The sequence below is a fragment of the Atractosteus spatula genome (assembly GCF_055471065.1).
Source record: "Atractosteus spatula isolate fAtrSpa1 chromosome 10 unlocalized genomic scaffold, fAtrSpa1.hap1 SUPER_10_unloc_5, whole genome shotgun sequence".
Taxonomy (NCBI): domain Eukaryota; kingdom Metazoa; phylum Chordata; class Actinopteri; order Semionotiformes; family Lepisosteidae; genus Atractosteus; species Atractosteus spatula.
The window spans coordinates 1,126,931-1,144,738 of record NW_028296625.1 but is presented as its reverse complement, the minus strand read 5'-3'; the positions used below and the strand labels follow the sequence as shown (position 1 = coordinate 1,144,738).

The 17,808-nt window shown below is 42.8% G+C and overlaps 8 non-coding genes across 8 annotated transcripts; 4 read left to right on the top strand and 4 right to left on the bottom strand.

The window, feature by feature from the left end:
• Window positions 1–636: 636 nt before the first annotated feature.
• trnat-agu (transfer RNA threonine (anticodon AGU)) lies at window positions 637–710 on the bottom strand. Its single transcript has one exon. It is a non-coding gene; the product is annotated as a tRNA-Thr (tRNA).
• Window positions 711–2,390: 1,680 nt separating this feature from the next.
• On the top strand, window positions 2,391–2,472 carry trnal-aag (transfer RNA leucine (anticodon AAG)). The gene has a single exon. It is a non-coding gene; the product is annotated as a tRNA-Leu (tRNA).
• Window positions 2,473–3,486: 1,014 nt separating this feature from the next.
• trnat-agu (transfer RNA threonine (anticodon AGU)) lies at window positions 3,487–3,560 on the bottom strand. The gene has a single exon. It is a non-coding gene; the product is annotated as a tRNA-Thr (tRNA).
• Window positions 3,561–5,239: 1,679 nt separating this feature from the next.
• Window positions 5,240–5,321, top strand: trnal-aag (transfer RNA leucine (anticodon AAG)). Its single transcript has one exon. It is a non-coding gene; the product is annotated as a tRNA-Leu (tRNA).
• A 2,765-nt stretch (window positions 5,322–8,086) lies between these two features.
• trnal-aag (transfer RNA leucine (anticodon AAG)) lies at window positions 8,087–8,168 on the top strand. Its single transcript has one exon. It is a non-coding gene; the product is annotated as a tRNA-Leu (tRNA).
• A 1,014-nt stretch (window positions 8,169–9,182) lies between these two features.
• On the bottom strand, window positions 9,183–9,256 carry trnat-agu (transfer RNA threonine (anticodon AGU)). Its single transcript has one exon. It is a non-coding gene; the product is annotated as a tRNA-Thr (tRNA).
• Window positions 9,257–10,934: 1,678 nt separating this feature from the next.
• On the top strand, window positions 10,935–11,016 carry trnal-aag (transfer RNA leucine (anticodon AAG)). The gene has a single exon. It is a non-coding gene; the product is annotated as a tRNA-Leu (tRNA).
• A 1,013-nt stretch (window positions 11,017–12,029) lies between these two features.
• trnat-agu (transfer RNA threonine (anticodon AGU)) lies at window positions 12,030–12,103 on the bottom strand. The gene has a single exon. It is a non-coding gene; the product is annotated as a tRNA-Thr (tRNA).
• Between the last annotated feature and the right edge of the window lie 5,705 nt (window positions 12,104–17,808).

The following is a 17,808-nucleotide window of genomic DNA, read 5'->3' as shown; positions in this document are numbered from 1 at the left end:
TCCAAGTTCAAAAGCGATCCTGGGATTTACTTCATGCGTTCAAGAAGCATGCCTTGCACGACAGATTTAAATGGGGAATGGAGCCTGCTTCTTGCTGTTTTTCCTGTGGTTGCAGTTACAAAGTTGATCGTGCTTTCACATTCTGTTAACAGTATTCACTGGCTGAGCTTCATCAGTTGGTTCGTAAAGGAATCTCTGCTTCGGTTCCAGAAAAGTCATCTGTAGTGTGTTTTTTTCCGTGCCCATGGCAGTCTTTTAAAGCTGGTAGTAATGGCGGCGAAGTTAATTTTTTTATCCTCTTTAAAAGAATAAGGACGGGCTGGGGCGAGCTCCATTTGCCACTCTTTCAGCTAACCGCCGAACTCGCGAACTGATTACACTGCAGAGCCACAGGCGCCTCGCTTTTCTCCATTCTCTGGGTTAGGGTGAAAAAAAAACACTGCTGGTATTAGCTGGCCTGCTGGGAGTACCTCTTCTTCACTGATAAGCAAGATTTGTGTTTCATCTTTCGCAAGCTGTATAGATTTCTTTCAAAACAAGTTGTTCCAGAAAGGAAACGAACACTTGCATTCACCTGAATTAAAAGGCATGGGATTTGCCCATAAGGATAAATTCTGTACAGTAAGACAGGAAGAAAGGCACCGCTGGGAATCGGACCCAGGATCTCCTGTTTACTAGACAGGCGCTTTAGCCAACTAAGCCACGGCGCCGGCAAAGGGCCGTCCTTTGACAGCCACTTGGACACGTCTCAACTGCTCTGAGACATCTGCGTTCGGTGTGCACCGAGCCTGCTCGCCTTGCAAGTTGCCTCATTTACATGCGATAGCTCCACCACTAAGAGAAAGGATGAGAAATGGCTTTTATCTGGCACTTTTCATGTCAGAGGATCTCAATCTGCTTTCCGTGTACAAGAGGATGTCCAACTCATGTAGCTAAAGACGTAGACGACAGTGCTCCACTGAAATCTTGATCTCACAACCCTCGGCATGACTCCGCTGTGTTCTGCTTTAGACAAAGGGGGGAAAAGACTTCTTTCATCACACGTTTTGCACTGTTTACGGTGTTTGCAGTGCTCTTTCTTAAATGAAAACCAGGAATCGGCACCATATGAGGTGAGACTAGATAATATTGGAACAAGTAGCCTCGCCATTCCATGCGTGACGTGAGCAAAGTGTAATTCCTGTCTTTATAGTGTGCTTGTTAGAGACTTAGCTGGCACCCAGAGCGCTTTAAATCCGGGAGTCAGCAGTCCAAGACAAGAGAGCTTCCTTCGTCTATGTTTTTTGCGTGAAGGGGGGAAACCATGCGTGTGCTGCAAACGATCTTAGTATCGAAGTGCCGTCCCACATAACGGATCCGAACAATCTGCTTTACAGAGGAGCACTGCCGGAGCTTATTGTGGCAAACTGAAGACCAGGCCGACCTCTTCTGTGACTCTTGAACACTGAATCTCAAGGTTGTGAATTCAAGCTCCACGCTGGCGGGAAATTCCATAGGTAATGATCACATTTTCTTGCATGCTAATCAAAAGAAATATTAAGAAACTTTTCCCGATACCAGTTTTTTACAAAAGTAAAGGCACACGGCATATGTGTGCCACATCACGTCCGAGTTTAGTGACAACTACCTCAGAGATTGTAAGCTGGGTAGTTTCAGATCAGATCACTTTTTTTTTTATCAAAGGTTCAAGCAAACCCGAATACTTTTGCAAGAGACATTTCAGAATCCCTGTCAAATCCAGTACGATTGCTGGATCCTTCGAATTCGACTGAACTATAGCACAGATCTGCAGTCCACCATTAGAATACTGTGGGTGCGTTGTATAAGCCACACGGCCAAAATAGTTCTAAAACAGGAGATGCATCCTCGTTTAGGAATGTGGTATAAAGTGAAATCGTCTGGGAAGAGTCCTACGTTTGAACAGTTCAAAATAGACATAAAGGGGTATTTACGGACTCTTTCGAAATGTAAGAACAAGCTGTGCGGACCTTATCTTTATTTACCTTGTGTAATCGTTTTTCATAAAGTGTAATTGTATTATAGCATGTGCCCCTGATGATTTTCTTGATACGTTATATGTGCTCTTGTTTGTATTGTATGTAGTTTTGTTGTTCAAATAAAACGTAAAAGACACAACTTTCCGGATGCGGCTGCTGTAAAGATAAAATGACATCAAGGGTGCTGTACGCAGAGGTCTGAAACCTGCTCCACAGAAGATCTTTATCCAGAGGTGTTAAAGAAGTCGAGATCTCGCCATGAGAGGGGAAGCATCTCAGAAAAAGCAGGTGCAGTCGGTTCCACGGTCATAACGCCACTAAGTCGGGCGACAAGAGCAAAACCCACCCGACCTCCTCCGAGCAAGTAACGAGACAAAGAGACAGCGCACAGCGGGTAGCGTGGCCGAGCGGTCTAAGGCACTGGATTAAGGCTCCAGTCTCTCGGGGGGCGTGGGTTCGAATCCCACCGCTGCCAGGTGCTTCTGTCGCCACCTCCTTTCAGCTGACTTCAGACCAAAGGGAGGGAACTGCTTTTTGGCAGTCTCTCGAGAAACTAAGCAAAGTGTTTAAAGATACTTTCTCAGCTTGACATCAAGGCACAAAACAAAAACCTTCTTGTGTCCTCTCAACCCAAAAGCGCTTTGCCACTTTTTGCGTTATGCAGGGAACGACGTCTGCCCAGATCACTTTTGTGTCAATGCAAATCGTAGTGTGCCCTCCGTTTTAATGTTGGCTGTGCTGGCGTGCCGCTTCTGTCTGTGAAACTTGAATGTTCTGCTTCTTCACACCGAATCGTTGGCGGGGGTTGAGCATGTTAAATCTTTGCGCATAGCGCTCCTTTGGAAGTACTTTGTCCAAGTTCAAAAGCGATCCTGGGATTTACTTCATGCGTTCAAGAAGCATGCCTTGCACGACAGATTTAAATGGGGAATGGAGCCTGCTTCTTGCTGTTTTTCCTGTGGTTGCAGTTACAAAGTTGATCGTGCTTTCACATTCTGTTAACAGTATTCACTGGCTGAGCTTTATCAGTTGGTTCGTAAAGGAATCTCTGCTTCGGTTCCAGAAAAGTCATCTGTAGTGTGTTTTTTTCCGTGCCCATGGCAGTCTTTTAAAGCTGGTAGTAATGGCGGCGAAGTTAATTTTTTTATCCTCTTTAAAAGAATAAGGACGGGCTGGGGCGAGCTCCATTTGCCACTCTTTCAGCTAACCGCCGAACTCGCGAACTGATTACACTGCAGAGCCACAGGTGCCTCGCTTTTCTCCATTCTCTGGGTTAGGGTGAAAAAAAAACACTGCTGGTATTAGCTGGCCTGCTGGGAGTACCTCTTCTTCACTGATAAGCAAGATTTGTGTTTCATCTTTCGCAAGCTGTATAGATTTCTTTCAAAACAAGTTGTTCCAGAAAGGAAACGAACACTTGCATTCACCTGAATTAAAAGGCATGGGATTTGCCCATAAGGATAAATTCTGTACAGTAAGACAGGAAGAAAGGCACCGCTGGGAATCGGACCCAGGATCTCCTGTTTACTAGACAGGCGCTTTAGCCAACTAAGCCACGGCGCCGGCAAAGGGCCGTCCTTTGACAGCCACTTGGACACGTCTCAACTGCTCTGAGACATCTGCGTTCGGTGTGCACCGAGCCTGCTCGCCTTGCAAGTTGCCTCATTTACATGCGATAGCTCCACCACTAAGAGAAAGGATGAGAAATGGCTTTTATCTGGCACTTTTCATGTCAGAGGATCTCAATCTGCTTTCCGTGTACAAGAGGATGTCCAACTCATGTAGCTAAAGACGTAGACGACAGTGCTCCACTGAAATCTTGATCTCACAACCCTCGGCATGACTCCGCTGTGTTCTGCTTTAGACAAAGGGGGGAAAAGACTTCTTTCATCACACGTTTTGCACTGTTTACGGTGTTTGCAGTGCTCTTTCTTAAATGAAAACCAGGAATCGGCACCATATGAGGTGAGACTAGATAATATTGGAACAAGTAGCCTCGCCATTCCATGCGTGACGTGAGCAAAGTGTAATTCCTGTCTTTATAGTGTGCTTGTTAGAGACTTAGCTGGCACCCAGAGCGCTTTAAATCCGGGAGTCAGCAGTCCAAGACAAGAGAGCTTCCTTCGTCTATGTTTTTTGCGTGAAGGGGGGAAACCATGCGTGTGCTGCAAACGATCTTAGTATCGAAGTGCCGTCCCACATAACGGATCCGAACAATCTGCTTTACAGAGGAGCACTGCCGGAGCTTATTGTGGCAAACTGAAGACCAGGCCGACCTCTTCTGTGACTCTTGAACACTGAATCTCAAGGTTGTGAATTCAAGCTCCACGCTGGCGGGAAATTCCATAGGTAATGATCACATTTTCTTGCATGCTAATCAAAAGAAATATTAAGGAACTTTTCCCGATACCAGTTTTTTACAAAAGTAAAGGCACACGGCATATGTGTGCCACATCACGTCCGAGTTTAGTGACAACTACCTCAGAGATTGTAAGCTGGGTAGTTTCAGATCAGATCACTTTTTTTTTATCAAAGGTTCAAGCAAACCCGAATACTTTTGCAAGAGACATTTCAGAAACCCTGTCAAATCCAGTACGATTGCTGGATCCTTCGAATTCGACTGAACTATAGCACAGATCTGCAGTCCACCATTAGAATACTGTGGGTGCGTTGTATAAGCCACATGGCCAAAATAGTTCTAAAACAGGAGATGCATCCTCGTTTAGGAATGTGGTATAAAGTGAAATGGTCTGGGAAGAGTCCTACGTTTGAACAGTTCAAAATAGACGTAAAGGGGTATTTACGGACTCTTTCGAAATGTAAGAACAAGCTGTGCGGACCTTATCTTTATTTACCTTGTGTAATCGTTTTTCATAAAGTGTAATTGTATTATAGCATGTGCCCCTGATGATTTTCTTGATACGTTATATGTGCTCTTGTTTGTATTGTATGTAGTTTTGTTGTTCAAATAAAACGTAAAAGACACAACTTTCCGGATGCGGCTGCTGTAAAGATAAAATGACATCAAGGGTGCTGTACGCAGAGGTCTGAAACCTGCTCCACAGAAGATCTTTATCCAGAGGTGTTAAAGAAGTCGAGATCTCGCCATGAGAGGGGAAGCATCTCAGAAAAAGCAGGTGCAGTCGGTTCCACGGTCATAACGCCACTAAGTCGGGCGACAAGAGCAAAACCCACCCGACCTCCTCCGAGCAAGTAACAAGACAAAGAGACAGCGCACAGCGGGTAGCGTGGCCGAGCGGTCTAAGGCGCTGGATTAAGGCTCCAGTCTCTCCGGGGGCGTGGGTTTGAATCCCACCGCTGCCAGGTGCTTCTGTCGCCACCTCCTTTCAGCTGACTTCAGACCAAAGGGAGGGAACTGCTTTCTGGCAGTCTCTCGAGAAACTAAGCAGTGTTTAAAGATACTTTCTCAGCTTGACATCAAGGCACAAAACAAAAACCTTCTTGCGTCCTCTCAACCCAAAAGCGCTTTGCCACTTTTTGCGTTATGCAGGGAACAACGTCTGCCCAGATCACTTTTGTGTCAATGCAAATCGTAGTGTGCCCTCCGTTTTAATGTTGGCTGTGCTGGCGTGCCGCTTCTGTCTGTGAAACTTGAATGTTCTGCTTCTTCACACCGAATCGTTGGCGGGGGTTGAGCTTGTTAAATCTTTGCGCATAGCGCTCCTTTGGAAGTACTTTGTCCAAGTTCAAAAGCGATCCTGGGATTTACTTCATGCGTTCAAGAAGCATGCCTCGCACGACAGATTTAAATGGGGAATGGAGCCTGCTTCTTGCTGTTTTTCCTGTGGTTGCAGTTACAAAGTTGATCGTGCTTTCACATTCTGTTAACAGTATTCACTGGCTGAGCTTTATCAGTTGGTTCGTAAAGGAATCTCTGCTTCAGTTCCAGAAAAGTCATCTGTAGTGTGTTTTTTTCCGTGCCCATGGCAGTCTTTTAAAGCTGGTAGTAATGGCGGCGAAGTTAATTTTTTATCCTCTTTAAAAGAATAAGGACGGGCTGGGGCGAGCTCCATTTGCCACTCTTTCAGCTAACCGCCAAACTCACGAACTGATTACACTGCAGAGCCACAGGCGCCTCGCTTTTCTCCATTCTCTGGGTTAGGGTGAAAAAAAAAACACTGCTGGTATTAGCTGGCCTGCTGGGAGTACCTCTTCTTCACTGATAAGCAAGATTTGTGTTTCATCTTTCGCAAGCTGTATAGATTTCTTTCAAAACAAGTTGTTCCAGAAAGGAAACGATAACTTGCATTCACCTGAATTAAAAGGCATGGGATTTGCCCGTAAGGATAAATTCTGTACAGTAAGACAGGAAGAAAGGCACCGCTGGGAATCGGACCCAGGATCTCCTGTTTACTAGGCAGGCGCTTTAGCCAACTAAGCCACGGCGCCGGCAAAGGGCTGTCCTTTGACAGCCACTTGGACACGTCTCAACTGCTCTGAGACATCTGCGTTCGGTGTGCACCGAGCCTGCTCGCCTTGCAAGTTGCCTCATTTACATGCGATAGCTCCACCACTAAGAGAAAGGATGAGAAATGGCTTTTATCTGGCACTTTTCATGTCAGAGGATCTCAATCTGCTTTCCGTGTACAAGAGGATGTCCAACTCATGTAGCTAAAGACGTAGACGACAGTGCTCCACTGAAATCTTGATCTCACAACCCTCGGCATGACTCCGCTGTGTTCTGCTTTAGACAAAGGGGGGAAAAGACTTCTTTCATCACACGTTTTGCACTGTTTACGGTGTTTGCAGTGCTCTTTCTTAAATGAAAACCAGGAATCGGCACCATATGAGGTGAGACTAGATAATATTGGGACAAGTAGCCTCGCCATTCCATGCGTGACGTGAGCAAAGTGTAATTCCTGTCTTTATAGTGTGCTTGTTAGAGACTTAGCTGGCACCCAGAGCGCTTTAAATCCGGGAGTCAGCAGTCCAAGACAAGAGAGCTTCCTTCGTCTATGTTTTTTGCGTGAAGGGGGGAAACCATGCGTGTGCTGCAAACGATCTTAGTATCGAAGTGCCGTCCCACATAACGGATCCGAACAATCTGCTTTACAGAGGAGCACTGCCGGAGCTTATTGTGGCAAACTGAAGACCAGGCCGACCTCTTCTGTGACTCTTGAACACTGAATCTCAAGGTTGTGAATTCAAGCTCCAAGCTGGCGGGAAATTCCATAGGTAATGATCACATTTTCTTGCATGCTAATCAAAAGAAATATTAAGAAACTTTTCCCGATACCAGTTTTTTACAAAAGTAAAGGCACACGGCATATGTGTGCCACATCACGTCCGAGTTTAGTGACAACTACCTCAGAGATTGTAAGCTGGGTAGTTTCAGATCAGATCACTTTTTTTTTATCAAAGGTTCAAGCAAACCCGAATACTTTTGCAAGAGACATTTCAGAATCCTTGTCAAATCCAGTACGATTGCTGGATCCTTCGAATTCGACTGAACTATAGCACAGATCTGCAGTCCACCATTAGAATACTGTGGGTGCGTTGTATAAGCCACACGGCCAAAATAGTTCTAAAACAGGAGATGCATCCTCGTTTAGGAATGTGGTATAAAGTGAAATGGTCTGGGAAGAGTCCTACGTTTGAACAGTTCAAAATAGACGTAAAGGGGTATTTACGGACTCTTTCGAAATGTAAGAACAAGCTGTGCGGACCTTATCTTTATTTACCTTGTGTAATCGTTTTTCATAAAGTGTAATTGTATTATAGCATGTGCCCCTGATGATTTTCTTGATACGTTATATGTGCTCTTGTTTGTATTGTATGTAGTTTTGTTGTTCAAATAAAACGTAAAAGACACAACTTTCCGGATGCGGCTGCTGTAAAGATAAAATGACATCAAGGGTGCTGTACGCAGAGGTCTGAAACCTGCTCCACAGAAGATCTTTATCCAGAGGTGTTAAAGAAGTCGAGATCTCGCCATGAGAGGGGAAGCATCTCAGAAAAAGCAGGTGCAGTCGGTTCCACGGTCATAACGCCACTAAGTCGGGCGACAAGAGCAAAACCCACCCGACCTCCTCCGAGCAAGTAACGAGACAAAGAGACAGCGCACAGCGGGTAGCGTGGCCGAGCGGTCTAAGGCGCTGGATTAAGGCTCCAGTCTCTCGTGGGGCGTGGGTTCAAATCCCACCGCTGCCAGGTGCTTCTGTCGCCACCTCCTTTCAGCTGACTTCAGACCAAAGGGAGGGAACTGCTTTTTGGCAGTCTCTCGAGAAACTAAGCAAAGTGTTTAAAGATACTTTCTCAGCTTGACATCAAGGCACAAAACAAAAACCTTCTTGTGTCCTCTCAACCCAAAAGCGCTTTGCCACTTTTTGCGTTATGCAGGGAACGACGTCTGCCCAGATCACTTTTGTGTCAATGCAAATCGTAGTGTGCCCTCCGTTTTAATGTTGGCTGTGCTGGCGTGCCGCTTCTGTCTGTGAAACTTGAATGTTCTGCTTCTTCACACCGAATCGTTGGCGGGGGTTGAGCTTGTTAAATCTTTGCGCATAGCGCTCCTTTGGAAGTACTTTGTCCAAGTTCAAAAGCGATCCTGGGATTTACTTCATGCGTTCAAGAAGCATGCCTCGCACGACAGATTTAAATGGGGAATGGAGCCTGCTTCTTGCTGTTTTTCCTGTGGTTGCAGTTACAAAGTTGATCGTGCTTTCACATTCTGTTAACAGTATTCACTGGCTGAGCTTTATCAGTTGGTTCGTAAAGGAATCTCTGCTTCGGTTCCAGAAAAGTCATCAGTAGTGTGTTTTTTTCCATGCCCATGGCAGTCTTTTAAAGCTGGTAGTAATGGCGGCGAAGTTAATTTTTTATCCTCTTTAAAAGAATAAGGACGGGCTGGGGCGAGCTCCAGTTGCCACTCTTTCAGCTAACCGCCGAACTCGCGAACTGATTACACTGCAGAGCCACAGGCGCCTCGCTTTTCTCCATTCTCTGGGTTAGGGTGAAAAAAAAAACACTGCTGGTATTAGCTGGCCTGCTGGGAGTACCTCTTCTTCACTGATAAGCAAGATTTGTGTTTCATCTTTCGCAAGCTGTATAGATTTCTTTCAAAACAAGTTGTTCCAGAAAGGAAACGAACACTTGCATTCACCTGAATTAAAAGGCATGGGATTTGCCCATAAGGATAAATTCTGTACAGTAAGACAGGAAGAAAGGCACCGCTGGGAATCGGACCCAGGATCTCCTGTTTACTAGACAGGCGCTTTAGCCAACTAAGCCACGGCGCCGGCAAAGGGCCGTCCTTTGACAGCCACTTGGACACGTCTCAACTGCTCTGAGACATCTGCGTTCGGTGTGCACCGAGCCTGCTCGCCTTGCAAGTTGCCTCATTTACATGCGATAGCTCCACCACTAAGAGAAAGGATGAGAAATGGCTTTTATCTGGCACTTTTCATGTCAGAGGATCTCAATCTGCTTTCCGTGTACAAGAGGATGTCCAACTCATGTAGCTAAAGACGTAGACGACAGTGCTCCACTGAAATCTTGATCTCACAACCCTCGGCATGACTCCGCTGTGTTCTGCTTTAGACAAAGGGGGGAAAAGACTTCTTTCATCACACGTTTTGCACTGTTTACGGTGTTTGCAGTGCTCTTTCTTAAATGAAAACCAGGAATCGGCACCATATGAGGTGAGACTAGATAATATTGGAACAAGTAGCCTCGCCATTCCATGCGTGACGTGAGCAAAGTGTAATTCCTGTCTTTATAGTGTGCTTGTTAGAGACTTAGCTGGCACCCAGAGCGCTTTAAATCCGGGAGTCAGCAGTCCAAGACAAGAGAGCTTCCTTTGTCTATGTTTTTTGCGTGAAGGGGGGAAACCATGCGTGTGCTGCAAACGATCTTAGTATCGAAGTGCCGTCCCACATAACGGATCCGAACAATCTGCTTTACAGAGGAGCACTGCCGGAGCTTATTGTGGCAAACTGAAGACCAGGCCGACCTCTTCTGTGACTCTTGAACACTGAATCTCAAGGTTGTGAATTCAAGCTCCACGCTGGCGGGAAATTCCATAGGTAATGATCACATTTTCTTGCATGCTAATCAAAAGAAATATTAAGAAACTTTTCCCGATACCAGTTTTTTACAAAAGTAAAGGCACACGGCATATGTGTGCCACATCACGTCCGAGTTTAGTGACAACTACCTCAGAGATTGTAAGCTGGGTAGTTTCAGATCAGATCACTTTTTTTTATCAAAGGTTCAAGCAAACCCGAATACTTTTGCAAGAGACATTTCAGAATCCCTGTCAAATCCAGTACGATTGCTGGATCCTTCGAATTCGACTGAACTATAGCACAGATCTGCAGTCCACCATTAGAATACTGTGGGTGCGTTGTATAAGCCACACGGCCAAAATAGTTCTAAAACAGGAGATGCATCCTCGTTTAGGAATGTGGTATAAAGTGAAATAGTCTGGGAAGAGTCCTACGTTTGAACAGTTCAAAATAGACGTAAAGGGGTATTTACGGACTCTTTCGAAATGTAAGAACAAGCTGTGCGGACCTTATCTTTATTTACCTTGTGTAATCGTTTTTCATAAAGTGTAATTGTATTATAGCATGTGCCCCTGATGATTTTCTTGATACGTTATATGTGCTCTTGTTTGTATTGTATGTAGTTTTGTTGTTCAAATAAAACGTAAAAGACACAACTTTCCGGATGCGGCTGCTGTAAAGATAAAATGACATCAAGGGTGCTGTACGCAGAGGTCTGAAACCTGCTCCACAGAAGATCTTTATCCAGAGGTGTTAAAGAAGTCGAGATCTCGCCATGAGAGGGGAAGCATCTCAGAAAAAGCAGGTGCAGTCGGTTCCACGGTCATAACGCCACTAAGTCGGGCGACAAGAGCAAAACCCACCCGACCTCCTCCGAGCAAGTAACAAGACAAAGAGACAGCGCACAGCGGGTAGCGTGGCCGAGTGGTCTAAGGCGCTGGATTAAGGCTCCAGTCTCTCCGGGGGCGTGGGTTCGAATCCCACCGCTGCCAGGTGCTTCTGTCGCCACCTCCTTTCAGCTGACTTCAGACCAAAGGGAGGGAACTGCTTTTTGGCAGTCTCTCGAGAAACTAAGCAAAGTGTTTAAAGATACTTTCTCAGCTTGACATCAAGGCACAAAACAAAAACCTTCTTGCGTCCTCTCAACCCAAAAGCGCTTTGCCACTTTTTGCGTTATGCAGGGAACGACGTCTGCCCAGATCACTTTTGTGTCAATGCAAATCGTTGTGTGCCCTCCGTTTTAATGTTGGCTGTGCTGGCGTGCCGCTTCTGTCTGTGAAACTTGAATGTTCTGCTTCTTCACACCGAATCGTTGGCGGGGGTTGAGCTTGTTAAATCTTTGCGCATAGCGCTCCTTTGGAAGTACTTTGTCCAAGTTCAAAAGCGATCCTGGGATTTACTTCATGCGTTCAAGAAGCATGCCTCGCACGACAGATTTAAATGGGGAATGGAGCCTGCTTCTTGCTGTTTTTCCTGTGGTTGCAGTTACAAAGTTGATCGTGCTTTCACATTCTGTTAACAGTATTCACTGGCTGAGCTTTATCAGTTGGTTCGTAAAGGAATCTCTGCTTCGGTTCCAGAAAAGTCATCTGTAGTGTGTTTTTTTCCGTGCCCATGGCAGTCTTTTAAAGCTGGTAGTAATGGCGGCGAAGTTAATTTTTTATCCTCTTTAAAAGAATAAGGACGGGCTGGGGCGAGCTCCATTTGCCACTCTTTCAGCTAACCGCCGAACTCGCGAACTGATTACACTGCAGAGCCACAGGCGCCTCGCTTTTCTCCATTCTCTGGGTTAGGGTGAAAAAAAAACACTGCTGGTATTAGCTGGCCTGCTGGGAGTACCTCTTCTTCACTGATAAGCAAGATTTGTCTTTCATCTTTCGCAAGCTGTATAGATTTCTTTCAAAACAAGTTGTTCCAGAAAGGAAACGAACACTTGCATTCACCTGAATTAAAAGGCATGGGATTTGCCCGTAAGGATAAATTCTGTACAGTAAGAGAGGAAGAAAGGCACCGCTGGGAATCGGACCCAGGATCTCCTGTTTACTAGACAGGCGCTTTAGCCAACTAAGCCACGGCGCCGGCGAAGGGCCGTCCTTTGACGGCCACTTGGACACGTCTCAACTGCTCTGAGACATCTGCGTTCGGTGTGCACCGAGCCTGCTCGCCTTGCAAGTTGCCTCATTTACAGATGCAGCCATTCAAAATGCGCGGGCGATACCGCATTATTTTCCGGTACAGATGCAGCCATTCAAAGTGCGCGTCACAGACACGTACCGCAGGTGACGTCGCTCAGTATGATGCAAGATGACGCGTGGCACCGCAGTACGTGATTGGTTGACCGACAGGGGCACTCGTGGTCCGTTGGTCTGTCGTAGAAAGACTTACAGTAAACGTCTTTGCTGTGCCCGTTGTAGATGTTGAATTTTACCACTGAAGGGAAATCTTAGTAGCTGAGCATAAAAAGAATAGGAGCATACTGTAACGCGTGTGAAGGCCATAAACGATATTAATTTTGGAACATAAACATACAGTATATAGCTGGTCTTGGTACTTTAAAGAAAAAAATACACACCAGTATCCATTTCTCCCTAAACATTTTAAGCTTTGAAGTCTTTAACTAACGTGATACCGGAGTCAACAAGCATACTTTTAGAATTTGATTAAAAGGGAATATAATATGGAATCGCGTATCTAAACAATTTAATAACGGTATTCGTGTGCTGCGACAGGGCTGTGTAGGGCTGTTTCGCCTGTCTGTTCATGCGAGCTGTCTTGTAGCCGACTGGTCTAGGTGCTTGACTACCATCTGGTAGGTTGTGTGTTTAAATCCAGCTGGTGCCTGACGTTTCTTTTAACAAACATTTCTTCGAAAAAATAGAATAGCGATATTATGGACAATCAATTGACTTTTATATTTCAAAATATCGCAACATGATCAATATTTGCGATATTTTGAACATATCTTCCCTTCTGACAGCGGTTCCTCCTTCTATTGTGTGTGTGTGTGCAACAGAGTAAATTTTTATAGAGAAATGGAGGCTGGACAGTATGCGTTACAATACAAACATTTATATTGATTTAAATCGTGTTCTGATTTAAATCGCAAACGCGTGTTTAATTATGTGTTTTTTAATCATAATCAGGCTAATGCATTTCTACATTTTCTGTATGAACCAGCTTAGAGGTTCATACAGAAAGACAGCTTGTGTTTAAATTGAGTGTAAGGTAATTTATGCTTCTAAAGTCATGGTCAGCATTTATTATTGTACTGTGCTGTAAACTTTTTCTGTGCCTAGTCACATTATTTTATAGCGTTTTTATTGCGTTATTAAATCTGGTGGCGCTGTGTGTTACAGTAGTTTCCTGACTCCCATGTCACATGGTCTGTGATTGAATCCCATAGAACTATGACTTTATTTTTTAACAAACATTTCTTTGAAAAAATGAAACGTTTCCCTTGGTCAGAGATTAAATAAAACCTCACTCGCACCAAACAAATTTATATTTCTAAATATCACAAAATACGTTCATTGTCTTCCAATCGAGTCGAGTTGACATTGGAAGCCTGCCACACCCGGACTGTTAAACCAACGCATTAGCACGTCAAAGCCCATCGAGGGTATTGAGCCAGTATTGGCTTTAGTATTCCCCCCCTCTCCCCTCAATTCAATTCAATTCAAGGTGTTTTATTTGCATGACAGATGGGTACAAGCAGTGTTGGGTATGTATATTGTAACGCTTACGGCAGACAGCCACTGTGTAAGAGCCGGCGCACCAGAGCAGCGCACCGAGGGAGCGTCTGCATTTCTAACTTAGTTTTTAAAATTAGTCAAGCAATATGAAGCATCTCCTTTTACTTAGTGCCTGAGCATAAAAAGAATAGGAGCATACTACAACGCGTGTGAAGTCCATAAACGATATTAATTTTGGAACTTAAACATACAGTATATGGCTGGTCTCGGTGCTTTAAAGAAAACATACACACCAGTATTCCATTTCTCCCTAAACATTTTAAGCATCAAAGTCTTTAACTAACGCGATACTGGAGTCAACAAGCATACTTTTAGAATTTGATTAAAAGGGAATATAATATGGAATCGCGTATCTCAAGAAATTAATAACGATATAATTATATTCATGTTGCAAAAGAACTGCAACAGACATAAAAACTCCCTTGCTTTTAACAGAGCGTTCCATAATTTCTAACTACGAAAATGCCAGGTGAAAGGATTTGTAAACATATTTTGTTAAAGCGAGTCAGATTTTTCCGCAACACATAAAAGACATTTTTCCAAGAAAGTTTAGCCTTTGTCACTAATGAAACCACTAAATAAAGACATAAATATAGAAATCTTAAGATTTGTTTTATTTAATGTTGGTAGCAGGATGAACTGTCAGAGTGTATATTTTGTCACAGAGTTGCTGCAAGATGTTAACAGTGAAAAAGGTATTTAGAAATGAATTATTTCAAGATGAAAATTTTCAGAATAATTGCAAATCTAGCAGGATAGAGAAAGCACAGAAAACTGGCAGTTAGATTGATCAGATTAGTATGAAAAGTCATTTAGCAAAGGGAATGAGAAGAGTGACAAACTAGTATACTTTAGATCTTTTTAAATCTGATCATGTTTCCCTATAACAGTAATAAAAAACTTTATTTGATTTATCACCATTAAAGGTGGCATCTCAAAGCAATACAGTAGATGTAAAAACAGATAAAAGGACCACAGATTACAAAGTAAATGCATATAAGAAAGACAAGCAGTTAGAGGTGCTACCAAAATTAGAAAATGAAGCAGATACAGACACTAAGTCTTCTGAAAAGAAAGGTTCTGAGGTTAGATTTAAACTGGCCCTGGTGTGTGTGTGTTTGTGTCTGTCTGTCCTGTGATGGACTGGCGCTATGTCCAGGGTGTATTCTGCCTTGTGTCCGTCGCTTACTGGGATAGGCTCCAAATCCTCTGTACTGGATAAAGAGATTAGAAATGGATGGAAGTAAAGGCACTGTGTGGATGGAACTATACACAGTGTTAGAAACCCACTATGAAATGGCAGCATCTCACTGAGAATAAAACATTTTATAGTGCTGGCTTAAGGAAACAGCCTTTCCACCCCTCTTGCACATCAGTATCCATACCTAGTTATTTAAACAAATTGCCTCTAATTATAAACATCTTAATATGCTGGCTCTGTGGATCCGCATCAGCTATGTTTGCTAATTCCTTCAATTCATGTGCATCCAACACACAGTTCAATGCTAGCAACTACACAAAATCTAAAATATGAGCTCTACTTGCCACTTACAATACCAACAGTACCAGCTAACTTTAGTAGTGACATTTTCATGGATCTTTTTAACAATAAAATTTACAACATCAGACTTCAGACACAATTAAACAGGCCTCAAAAAAGTCTGGTACAAACATATTCAGCATGGAATAAACCGTTACTTTAATGGTATAAACCTTAAATGGATTCATATTCTCAATAAGATTTGGTGCTCAGTAACATGACTTAGAAAATGACAGAAGACATACGTATCATGCTTATCCTTCTATTTTTCATAATCGTAAACTCCTTAAGGCAGTTACATTTTCTCTGTTCTGACCTGGAGTTACAGAGAAATTTAAATTCTAATAAGAGATTTGTAATGAGGAAAGTCATACCAATCACTCATACAGTACCAGGATTTGCAATTACAATACAAATACTTTCTTTCTGTATGTTTATTTTGCAGTTTGAGTCTATGGCATTCCTTTGGGGGTCTATACTCCAAGGCATGACTTTTTTATGTATAAACATCAGTATTTACTGCTATTAATTACTGTACGATTTATAGTTGAAATCTGAGCCTAGATATAAAGTTAAAATCTCGACAAAGCAATGTAGGAAATACAGAGAGAATAAATCCTTTCTGACATCTAAAATCAGTTTCGATCAAGGTCTCTAAAACGAACAAGAAAAAGAGGATTTTCGGAGGGCAATTACGCTGTGTTTATATAGAATAAGTGATTTATGAGCAATCTAATTTCTTGTTCGTTTAAAACAGTGAAATGTCAGCTGCAAAAGATCGCACCAGAAACAGCACTCTCTCTGCCTGTCATAGACGTTCAGGAAAGGCTGAATGAAGTCATGTCAAGTACAATAATTCTGAGATCAATAATAACAGTTGTAGGACAGTATATAAGGAGGATAAGGATTTTGAAGTTGACTCGAAATCTGATAGGTAACCAGTGCAAGGACTTGAAAACAGGTGTAATGCATCCCTGATAGGATTCTTGCTGTCATATTCTGAACATATTGAAGATTGCTCAGTGTGGATTTAATTTCCCCAGTGAACAGGATGTGCATTTATTAATTCTAGAAAAAAAGCCTTTCTTGATTTCTCTAGTTCTTAGTTTCTCTAGTTCCCTTTAAAATAAACTATTATTCCACAATGCAGAGTATTACATGGCCAGTATTTACACATGATATTTGTGATTTAAAGAAATTAACACAAGCAGCTTTTGGATTTAAGTGTTGGCTGAGTTATTGCAGGATAAAAGACTAGAGATGTTGGCAAGAAGAAGATAATTTGGGGAAAGCTGAGGAATACACTTATAACAAGAACACTTCCTAATGGGGTTAGGCATAATTTTGATGAAGATGATGAAGTTAACAGACTATATGTTTACATAGATACTGAAATAAGGATTGTATTTTAGATTATGTGTAGTTGCTGGCATTGAACTGTGTGTTGGATGCACATGAATTGAAGGAATGGGCAAACATAGCTGATGCGGATCCACAGAGCTAGTATATTAAGATGTTTATAATTAGAGACAATTTGTTTAAATAACTAGGTATGGATACTGATGTGCAAGAGAGGTGGAAAGGCTGTTTCCTTAAGCCAGCACTATAAAATGTTTTATTCTCAGTGAGATGCTGCCATTTCATAGTGGGTTTCTAACACTGTGTATAGTTCCATCCACACAGTGCCTTTACTTCCATCCATTTCTAATCTCTTTATCCAGTACAGAGGATTTGGAGCCTATCCCAGTAAGCGACGGACACAAGGCAGAATACACCCTGGACATAGCGCCAGTCCATCACAGGACAGACAGACACAAACACACACACACCAGGGCCAGTTTTCCCATAAACCAATTAACTTACCAGTATGTTTTGGAGTGCGAGAGGGAGTCATATCACACATATGGAGAAAAAACATGTAACCCAGAGAGAACATGTAAACCCCCCCACACACGATGGCAGGAATTGAACCTAGGACCCCAGTGCTGCAAAATAGCAATGCTAACCACTTTGCCACCATTATAAATGGATGGATATCTTAGTTATCTTTCTAGTTCACAGGTTTGCATGCATAACTTAATTTTGAAAGCCACTGAGACATCAGGTACTACTGTTGTATTTATGAAAAAGAAACAAAACAAAAAACATACTAACAACTGTGCCATCCTACTCCTTAGTTAATACATTTTATTATTCATAAACAGTTAACATTGTTAGCAAAATATTTTGAATTATATTTAACCCTATTTTTTCTTTAGTTTTGTATTTAACTTATTATATGATAGTCAGACTTAATGTATATTTGAACAATGAAAATATATTTTTACAAGATTTTACATTAAGCACTTAAAATTAATATGGTTAATAATAGTAAACTGTAACATGCTGTAACAAGATCGGTTAAACTGCGAAGAAAATGCTTTCAGAGAAAATGTTTCAGGTGTGAAGAACATAGATCTCCAATGCAATTTCAACCAAACCTGTTCCCACAC